A 12079-nucleotide genomic window follows, 5' to 3' on the forward strand; every position below is an offset into this window, starting at 1 on the left:
AGGATATGCATTTAGAAATTCTATTTCTTTGAAGTCTTTCCAGTTCTAAAGAGTATAAGTTTCCAAAGTAATTTCTAATATTGTCCTATATTTCACTGGAGTCCACTTGTTCATCTGTTTTCCATCCTCTGATATTGAGTTTTGCAATATCTTTGATGGCCTTTTGCTGCAATGCTTTGTGTTCTGTCAGATACAGGAGGTCTAGTCACAGGGGTCTCTCTGTATTCACTCTAGGTGGGGGTTAGGAAGGAAAGAGTTCTCAGGTCCTGTTGATGCAACGGTCTTGTTTCTTTATGCTTTCTGGTCCCTCTAGAGCCAGAGACCATCTCACACTGTACTCTCTAGTCCCACTGAAGACCAGAAAAAAAAATAATAAGGATTAATATTTTTCAATTTTATTTATATGTGTTTTCTTCTGTGTGGATTGTGAATGTGAATGAAGATGTCTGCAGTTTCAGAAGAGAGTGTCAGATGCCCTGGAGCTTGAGTTAGAGGCAGTCCTGAGACATGGGTTCCTGGAGCCAAACTTTGTCTGCTGCAAGAGACGTTCTTGTTTCTAACCACTGAGTTTCTCTCCTGACCTTACAATAAAAGCTTTACTTAAAAAACAAATATCAATCATGTTTTTTGCAAGCTGAATTATAGCAATTTTAAATACCATTGATTTTTAGAGACTTCCGTATATTGAAAAATGACAAAACTATATTTGCATAATTAAATGAGTTTTTAGAAAGTCAAACTATTAAGCCACGTGAAAGCATTCTTATTTAATCAATTCATTTTGGAGTTCATTTATAATTTAATGACAGAACATTAATTTATAGAGAAAATAGCTATGAAAACTTACAGCATTTTCTGTTTTGATGTAAACATGAAATAATTAAAATATGATAGACTGTAAAAGACCATACAGCAGTTAGAAAGGATTACATTGCAGAAAGTTTATTTAAATTGGTTAAAGACATTTTATAGAATCTTGATTGATAATAGTGAGAAAGATATTTATTTCAATATAAAGCCCATTTATTTCAGTGTTTAGTATGTACCAAGAATTATCTAGGACATACATGCAAAATGATGGATTAAGTTTGACTGATGATATAGTATGTTTTAGAAGACAAAGTATGAATAAATGATCAACTAGAAGAAAAATAGAGCACAATATAACTGTGGCTAGACACAGTGCAGAAGAAAGCATTTTGAACTTTCCTAAGTTACTGTTAACAATTTTATAGATTTGCTCAACAGGGAAAATGAAATGATAAGGCCATCCCATTCAGGTAAACAGCACAAGTTCAGACATGGAGGTCAGACACCGTGTAAAACATCAAAGAAAGAGTCTATTTGCATCTGTTGAAATGACTCACTGTATTTAAATAAATTATATATTAGAATAATGTAATGCAACTGGAGATTGAGCGGTTGAGAGGATGAAAATGTTGCCATATTATAAATTTAATAAAATGGCAATAACTATGCAAATGTACATGAACTTCAAGATTACCCTCAATCAATGATGCAAAATTAATTCTTTGTTGTATTATAACAGATTAAATGGAAGTGAATTTAAAGTAGATTAGAAAATATAATTTTAAGATGTTAAAAATAATATTTGTATTTAACTATTTTGTGTATTACAAAAATAACCGAAAATCAAGTTGAAAGGTTTTAATTAATAAGGTAAACTTGCCAAGAAATGTTATGAAACACAGTGGCAAAACGTGGAGTGAATAAAATTAGCAGTTAAATTTAAAAGCATTTCAGAAGAAATAAAAGTTATTATCAACAATAATTAACTCAAACTCTTATGAACAGTGATGAGATTATAAAAAGAAATTTAAACTTATTTCTTTCTATTATGGATACATAACATCTTTTCATAGGTGGAGCCATTATCAATTTACTAACAAAGATATTCAACAATAAGCTATATGGTTTATGTCCTATCCACATTTGGGGGTGAAAATGAGAAATATAAATTAGAAGGCTGCTGATTTTAATACTAATTCAAAGCATACATGAAATGAAAGCAGGTATACCAATGTTCTAGCAGCTAATAACCTGGAGAGTGACAAGCCATGTCAAACCTCTGTCACAGATACAGTCCATATAACTTTCATATGATTGGGTAATACAAATTTATGTGGATTTCTGCACAACATCTCCTACAAAAAGAAATATAGTCAATTGTACTTTTAATGCAAAATCATGTATTACTTAGTCATATATTATTTATAGTTATTAAGTTTAAGAATAATAACTTGCAAGAGTATTTAAATTCATGTTCAGTTAATCCATGTGGTTACCCTCCAATATATCATTTTGATTCATCAAACCTAATTTATTAGTATATTTACCTATTGATTGATTCACTGCTGGAACCTAATATAATTATCCTATAATGAATATTTTTGACACAGTACATAATGGTTTGGTCAAAATACCAACATTGCCTTATAATTATTGGCAACTGCATAATGAGTTTAGAATATATTCACACCTAGTATAGGAATCAAGAAATGTAAAAAATATGAAAAAGAATTAAAGTTTTTTACATGAATCCATAATTAATGTATAAAATCTGCTTAAATAATAAATAGGAATATGTAGTTGACAATAAAATGGCATAGCCCTATAATTATAAAACTCCTTATATGTAAACAGAATTGTTAAAAACAAAGAAAAAAATCTGAGAATATTTGAAGTAGAGGTGCCTACAGTTGTTTTCTGTCTGGTCTCCATTTTCAAGTCACTAAGTGCTTATAATCAGTGAAATATCTTTTATGCAAATACTTCTTTGGGAGCTGTATTTTTCTTATAGCAAGTATTTTGAAGATACAGTTACACTGATTTTAATGAATTTTAATGGCATATCAAGCACAAATTTACATAAATGTTTTTCATAATTTTGTAATAATTTTCATTAAATAATTTGGAGATCATTTCAATATTAATGTAAAATTATATTTATGGTTAATATTTTAATAATTTTGTTATGAATAATCAACTTTAATGACAGATAAAACAGCAAGAAATCCAATAACTAGTTACTGGGAATCTATGTTGTTTGAATGGGTTTATTAATGCACTGCATTAAAAAATTTCAAAAGAACGTGCTGGTGCTGACTTCTGCTTGTGCCTACTCACAAGGTCCCATCTTCCTCTGTGGCTGAGTCTACTACAAGGAATTCTTGAATTCCTGATCTCCATGATGTCATTTTCTCCCTCATTTACTGAGACTTCTTGGAGAACCTGTGACCTGGTGATGCTCTCTGGCCATCACCAGCTGCAGATACAATTATTCACTCCATGGGAGACAACTAGCAATCTTATGTAGCTGCCATGAGCAGGCTATGTCAGGAAAAGAATATGTCTGTCACTTTCCACAATGGCAATATTTACTTAATCACAATAGATTCACAAGATTACAGTGTCAGAGACATCTGGGATCTAGGTGTGATGAAATGGGCAGAGGTGCACTATGGGGACCTAAAGACAGGTCAGCATCCTCAGGAACACTGGAGTTTAGGAGAAAGTTTGGTTTTTGATTTGGTGAGATTTGTTTAATTTCTTTTAAATATTTTATTGAATTTTCATGAATTTCATACAATAGTTCTTAATCAACTTTAGACCCCTTCCCCAATATGTGCCTGCCGCCCTCATAGTCAGTTCACCACACCAGACCTCAAGTACTCTGTTACTCTGTCATGTATGTTGTGTCCTGTCTGGTCAAGCATTTTTACCCAGATGTCCTTCAGTGCAAGCTCATTCACTGGAGTGTAGTCAAACTATCTAGTGACTTGAGGAGAATCTACTTCACCTCACCCAGCTATAATCAGTTGCCAACAATTTTCAGGCTAGGGCCAGGCCTACTACCCATTTCCCTTGCTCCACACTGAGTCCTTGTCTCATTAAGTCAATAAGGTTCTTGTGTATTACACCATCATTGTCATAAGTTTACATTAGCAAGCTTCCAGTGGCCTGAAAGCCTCTGTTTCTGTACCTATGTTGAGGACCAACACTGGCTCTTACAATCTTTCCACCCCCTTTCCACAATGGTCCCTGAGCTGTGGGTGGGTTAGGTTTAATATAGGAGTCCTGTCTAGGGACACACACTCTGCAGTCTCTTATTCTCTAAAACTTGGCCAGCTTGTGGCCTTCATTGTACATTGCACTCTTTTGTATAAGAAGGCTTCGTTTGTGATAGCTGAGAGGTGTACTGGTGTTCTCTCTTCCCAGTGTTCTGCTATGTTCTGTTAGCCATGGATGTAGAGGTTCCACTGTGGATCTGTCACTTGGGGCTGGGCATCTTTTAGACAAATATTCTTTGTGTGACCAGTTGTGGAACACTATTGTGGCCTCCATTTGTTGCAGAGAGAAACTTGTTTTATGAGTGCTGTACAGTATGCTTGCTTTTAAATTTAGGGATTCATATTAGAATATGGTGGGGAATTTCATTTGTCGAGAGATATGACAGAGATAGTGTTTACTTTGGTATTAATGACCTCTCCAGCCATGTGTGTTTGGCTATGTTTGTAGTGCCACACATGAGTTCCCCCCCATTAAGAAGAAAATAAAGAGCAATGTTGGGGGATCACCATACCAGATCTCACATTATATTACAGAGCTATAGTCATAAAAACAGCATGGTACTGGCACAGAAACAGACACATAGATCAATGGAACACAACAGAAGACCCAAACATGAATACATGCAATTTCAGCCACATGATATTTGACAAAAGAGCCAAGAAACACAATGGAGGAAAGAGCATATTCAACAAATTGTACCAGCAAAACTGTATCTCCACTAGTAGATCAGCAAAATTGGACCATTATCTTTCACCCTGAACAAAAGTCAACTCCAAATGGATTAAAGACCTCAGTCTATACCTGAATCTCTGAATCCTCTAGAAGAAATCATAGGTTTTACCCTACAAGATGTAAGTGTAGAAAAGGATTTTCTAAATCAGACATCAGTTGTTCAGGGACTAAGGTCAACAGTCAACAAATGGTACCTGATAAACTTAAAATCTTCAGTGCAGCAAAAGAAAAACCAAGGAAATGAAGAGGAAACCCATGAGAGGGAGAAAGCCTTCACCTTCTACACATCTGAAGATTATTATCCAGAATATACAGAGAACTCAAAAACAAAGAAACAAGAACATAAACAACCCAATATAAGATAGACTAAGTACTTGAACAGAGAGTTCTCAAACGAAGAAATAAAAATGGCTAAGAATCGCATTAAAAAGTGTTCAACATCTTTAGTAATTAGAGGTATGCAGATAATAACCATTTTAAGATTCCATCTTACCCAGTCAGATTGGCCAAGATGAAGAGAAGAAAAGACACCAAATGCAAGGATATGGAGAAATAGGAATGTTCATCCACTGGTTTTGGGAATGCAAACTTGTGCATTCTCTAAGGAAATCAGTGTAAAGAACTCTTAGAAAACTAAAAATGAATCAACCATATGAACTGGTTATAGCACACCTTTGTTTTTGTTTTTAATATAGTGTCTCATGTAGCCCTAGCTGTCCTCAAACTTGCTATGTAGCCAAGGGTAGACTTGAACTGATGCTCCAGTTGATCCTTCCAAGTCTTATCCCAGGTAGAACCATCATGACCAAGTAGGAGGCAGGTTTGGAAATAACACCTGTTCAAATAGAAATTATCCTTTACTCAATGGCACGTATGCTTTCTTTCATATGAAAAGGCAGAGGTATAACTGATAGTCATAAAAGTGCATGTGTTTAATGTTTGTAATTTGAATATGAAGATTTTCAGTAATGCCATTATTACCATCAAGGTAATACATATAGGTGTCTCTTGCAATGACTCTTAACAGTTTAATAATAAACACCTGCATGAAAAAATAATTCAAAAGAAAGAATGTACTGTTACGTAGTTTGTCTTCTCTCTACTTTATACAACCACATAGTGTATAAAAGTTAGCATTTAATTTATTCTAGACACATAAAGTACAAAGAAAAATATTTTTTTCCAATAGTGTCAGTTTTCAAAGGATTGTCTTTCTTAAAACCCTTGTCCAACCTGTGAAAACTTAAGCTTCTACCATATACTCTCATAGACAGCATGCTTCCTAAGGATAACTTAGCACATGTGGTCATTTTAAGGAAGAATTTGTATGATATAACTTACCATTCAGATGTCTTAGAAGAAAACCTATTAAGTCAACATTTTGTGATCAGGCTTTCTGTTTTATATATGAAACAATTAAAACCTAGTTGGGATTCCAAATATTCCATTTGTTTTTCTCTGTTGTGGAATGACAAATCATTAACATGATAGAATAAACACCAATCTTTTGAAAACCAAATCTAAAGTTAGATACTTTTCCAGTCAGAATTGTTCATCTCCACAGCAGGAGGGCTTTTCCACTGGTGCCCCCAACTTGAAGACTGAGTTGCAAGTCACAAGCACAGCCTCTTCCATCCCCATCCCTGCATGCCACTTTAAGGTCACAGGCATGGCAGCTAGGCTCGCACATTGCCACAGGCAGTTTGGGAGAATATATCAAATATTTATTAAATTTATAAAAATAAAGTAGGGAAAAACAGAAAGTCTGAATTCTCTTAGGAGACATGTAACTCCAGAGCACTGACTTTACAATGTTGAGCACAATATTTATGGTCATGAAATACATAAAATTTAGAGTGAATGGCTATGGGGGTAAGGGAGAAATCTCTGGAAGAATCTGAAAATAGATGGCTATGACAGATTGTACAGTGGATATAAGGAGAGCTGCAAATAATATGGAACATTCTCAGGGAGATTTAGAATTTTATCTTCAGCAACCATTGTACCCTAATGCAGTCTTATAAACAGTGGAGACAGAAGAGTCAAAATATTTTTTTGAATAATGTTTAGATGTCTAAGTAAAAATTGTCTGGTAATAAGTTATATTGATAAGGAAAACCTTTTCCACGCTATTACATTTTATAAAAGAGAAGGGACACGTACAGAAGACACAGATATACCCCCATAAAACAACCCCCCACACACACACTGCCTAAGTTTTAATTTTTTTGGTCTTTTTGAGACAGGGTCTCCCTGTAGCCACAGCTGTCCTGAAACTCACTATGTAGACCAGGCTGGCCTTCAACTCACAGAGATCGGCCTGCCTCTGCTTCCCTAGTGCTGGGATAAAGGCGTGTGCCACCCCACCCAGATGGATTTGGAGAAATTATAGGCCTTTTGTGTTTCAGTAGTCTTTACCAAAATGAAAAATATCATAATTTCATGATATTTTTGAGACAACATATAAATTTTGAGACACGATCATCTGAAGTAGGATTTTGCTCTTCCAAGGTAACTAGAAGATAGGTAAGCTCCTGCTTCAGTTGTTTCCGTCTCAAATGGATAATACTCAATTACTTGAAGAAGTCAGTAACTGAAACTTAAAACTGGCAAGAAATTTTAAAAAATCATTTGCTTCCGTATGAATGGATTCCTAGTGACTTCTGCTTAGATCGATAGATTAACACATCGCTGGACCCTCAGGTTCTTTTTACACAAGTGGCAATTACCAGGGAAACCCACAACTGGTCAGTGTGCGGTGAATAAGACTGCAGAGTGTTCAACCATACCTAGGAGAGATATCTTTAACTCACCCCTTCAAAGGCTCGGGGGTCACCGCAGAGAAGGGGGCAGCAGTAAGTGACTACAAGGAAACAGTGTTTTCTGCACATATGAAACTGCAGCACTTTTGACGGTGTGCACAAGATCTGCACAAGCCAGATGAATTCCCTAAAGGGAGGGGCAAAGTTTTCATGAACTCTCAGGCCTAGGAGCTATTGGCGATTGATAGCTGCTGGGAGAATGGGAATTGGTTTTCTTTAACGATGTATCCCCGGGTAAATTCAACATTTTTCAGGAAATGGAGCTCCATCCAAGAGTATTTTGGAAAGAACAAATTGGACTCAATGAGCTTTACTTTTATTTACACAAAGCTCTGGTGAGAGTGTAGAGCTGGGGTCGATTTGATAGGAAATGGAGCAAGAGGTGACTAAGGTCAAAATATATTGTATGGAAATAAATATATTGCATGAAATTCTTAAGGAATTTAAAATATATCATTTTTATTATTTATTTAATAACCACACGATTAAAAGAAGCATTTCATTACAGCATTAACATATTGAATAACAATTTCCAGATCAAAAATGCATCTCTTTCAAAACTGGATGTAATTTTTAGGTTCACAGTTGAATTACTAGTTATACAATATTGAACTTAGCATAAACCCTATAAGATGTAAAATTGAATGAGGTTTCAACTTTTTAAAAAGATCTCCATTTCATTTTAAAATATACTGTTTCATACAGAAAAACTCATTTCTAATACTACTAACACTTAGATGTTTATGCATGTGTCTCTAATCTGTATATGATTACTACTAGTCACAGATGGTTACTTTCTGAGATCCTTGACACCTGAATATAAAATCATCAGGTAGATTTCAATGGCAAAGTGTTTTACCTCTACTAATTGACATGAAGCCAATTTTTATGCTTCTTCCTCAAATATCTTATTTATCTTATTTATTAATTTTTGTGTGTATTTCATACAGAATATCCCACACAATCTTATTCATCTATATACCCACCTCCCAAATGACACCCTTCCATAGTCTCCCCCACACACACTGGAGCCCATGTACTCTGTAATCCCTTTTACTGTCCAGTGTGTTGTCAGCTCCCCTAGCTGATCTCCAGTGTTTGTCCATATACTGAGTCTAGTAAGCCTATCAAGAGTTTCTTGCTTTAGGAAGATCAGCTCTTCCTCATCTAGCAGCTGTCAGTTGCCATTATTACTTTAGATAACATTGGGGTATGCTGTTCATTTTCCCAGTTCTATTCTGGGTTACTATCTAGGACTCTCTTGGGCCACCTTGGCTAAAAATTCAAAGGAAGGTATCTCCTGTCTGGAACTAGAAACTGTTATACTAAGAGAAGTAAAACAGACACAGAAAAAAAATGTCATATGTTCTACCTCATATGTGGATCCTAGCATGGAATTCTTACAAGTGAGTATGTATCCAGGCATAACTACAGGAACCAGGATAATGAAAAGGAACCAGGGAGGTAAAGGAAAAGAAAGAATCTAAAAGAGAACACTAGAAAACAGGCATTAATTAGGGAGCTATGGATAAAAATGGGGTTATTTTAAGGGGAGTTGGGAGTGACGGTTATACAAGGAAACTTGGGGATAAAGGGAATGAAGGAGCTCAAGAGAGGTGGGACTGTAGGAGAAGGGTATTATTATTAAGCAAGAAATGGGAAAAATGGGGGCACTTAAAATGTGAAACCATGGTGGAATGGTTAGACAATGTGAGAGATAAATAATGCCTAACTAGTTTTAAGAAAAACCCAGATGGAACCATATTAATCAAACAACCTACTGACAAATTATACATTCAACAGGCTCAAGGAATATAATATATGTCTAAGAAAGGTTTATCTGAAAACATTTTGTCTTCGTCAAAGCTTTATCTACAGAGCACATGTTAATTAAAAGTACCAGACTGGTGGAACTAACTTTCTTGGATGTTTAACAGCAATACTTTGAGGTCTATACTAATTTGGTCAGAGGGACATAAAGGACAGTTATTGCTCCTTCCCCTCCTAGATGGACTAAGCTCCAGGAGACTATGAGCATCCCTCAAAATGTCCTGTAACTGTGGTACATCACCTTTCCTCTTGATCAAGGAGACGGTGGAGATACCATCAAATGGACTTGAACCAGTGTACAGTCTACAAAGAGGGGGGTCAACACAGAGGAAACATTTCCTCCATGCTTTCAAGTGAAGACAGCCATGATCGAATAGGACCTTTGACTTATCTTCATATAGATGGAACTGGTAAAAGAAAGGAGCCAGGGGCTCCTCCCAAGCCCAAAATATATTATTTTTAAAAGTTATAAACTTCAAAAAGTAAGAAATTTCTGTTATGAGTTTCTACAATAGGCATACAGTAAAAATAGGACTGTTAGAGATTTGTAAGAAGAAACATGTAAAACTCAGGTATGTACAGAGGAATTTTAAAATAATCAAATATTTCTGGTATAGACATAGAGCTGATAATTCTACTGGGGGTCTTATATGTTTCACAGATTTTAAAAAATCTGAAATCTAGACTCTAATGAATGTTAAATTGCAAAAGATTCTCATCAGCCACTGTATAGCTTCCATCTAGTCGAGTACTTTTTATCAATCTAATAAATACTACTAAATACATAATAAAGTAGAAAGTGAACTCTCAAAGATTATGTGTTCTTTTTCATCAAACAATACAGTATGACATTTGTATTTCCCTGAAAATAAAGAAAAAAAACCCTTTTGATGCAATGGTTTCCATTATGAAAAAATATATAAAAATCTTTTAACAAGTTTTGTTTGATCTCTGCTGCCAAGAAAAGAAAGAATACTTTTGGGATAATAATGGAATATCTCTGTCAAATAAGAACACACAATTTGCATTGAAATCCTTAAATGAGTAAGGGGAATTCAGTCTTACCACAAAAAGGAAAACATTTGGGGAGCAATTTGCTCCCTTGTCTGTTTAATTCCCTATGTAATGTCTATTGCATTTAAATTCCAATGTCTTCCTAAGCATCTAGGGTCTCTAATTCCTCTCAGGTCCTTTCACTCTTCCAACTTTACCTGATTCCCTTGGTCCTCTGACAAATTAATATTAATTTCCCTCTCTACTTCATCTAAGTGAATCTTTAAAAATTAAATTGCCAGATGAAATACTGTTAAGGTTTGCTGTTTCTTGACACAAACAAGAACTCTATTGCTAAAATGTGTTCAATTTTTTTTCCTTTTCATTATGCTGACGTCAGACCTAAATTTGAGAATCCTTAGAGGCAAGGGCTTCTAATGATGTAGGGAGAAGACTGGGAACTTAGCTAATAAGATAAAATATAAATTCATTTGATTTACAGCCGAATTTCCCAGTACTCTTCAAATCTGGAAGAAAATCATTGTAGAAAGAATTGTTTACTGTGCTTACTTACCTACTTATTTACTTTTTAAAAGACATATATTTTTTGTGGAGGTTGAAAGGACAATATATGAGAGTCAATTCTCTCTTTCACTCTCTCTCCCTCCCTCCCTTCCTCCCTCCCTCTCTCATAAATTCTAAATCTCAAACTCTTATTGTCACCCTTGGCAGCAAGTGCCTTTACTTTCTGAGCCATTTTGCTGACCTATCAACTGTTTAAAATTAAATTTTACTCCTAACTTCTGTTTATAGATAATTTACAGTCTCTGCATTCTGAAAGTATTAAATAGCATGCTGCACTAACAATATTAAGTAAACTTAGATTTCTCTATTAACACCTGTTATTGTACAGGAAATGCCAAAGCATCAAATTATTTTATAATGTCTTTATGAGTTTCTATGGTAATAAAGAGTTTGCCCTGATATACAAATGAGTAAGCACTGATATCTCTTGCATTGTAAATTCTGATATCATTATCTATCTAACTCATTAATCTTTACATTGTTCCTAAATCTTCACAAAGTGCATTAAACCTTAAAATAGATTCTTTTGTGAAACTCCATAGGAACTGCAGCTGGGTAATTTGTTCAACTCCAGTGCTGTTAAAATATTCCTGTGACATCTAAATGCACTCCCTAGCACACTTGTGAGACTGCTAACACATCCATTATAAATGTTTCTGTTAAACTTTCCTAGAATTATGTATCCCAAGGAGTTAATTTATAGACATGAAGAATGTGATATCAGTGTCAATTAAGCTGAATGTGTATTTCCTTTAATCAGAATATGTTAATTGAAATGTACTCACTTATTTTAGTACAGATAATCAGTTCCACTCTTTAGCATATTAATTCCATAACTTTTCCATTTTATTTCCACATTTCACTGATGATATGCAGTTAGGCGTGGGATTGTCTAGAGATCTTTCTCTAAAAGAATCTGAATACTGTAATAGCTGATACATGCATTAATTTAACTGAAAAAAAGTTTACATATTATATTACTGGAATGTCAGGTACAACTCTGTGTTATTTTATTTTTTATTTTT

Source organism: Nannospalax galili, unplaced genomic scaffold (assembly GCF_000622305.1).
Source record: "Nannospalax galili isolate Female #2095 unplaced genomic scaffold, S.galili_v1.0 scaffold600, whole genome shotgun sequence".
NCBI classification, from domain to species: domain Eukaryota; kingdom Metazoa; phylum Chordata; class Mammalia; order Rodentia; family Spalacidae; genus Nannospalax; species Nannospalax galili.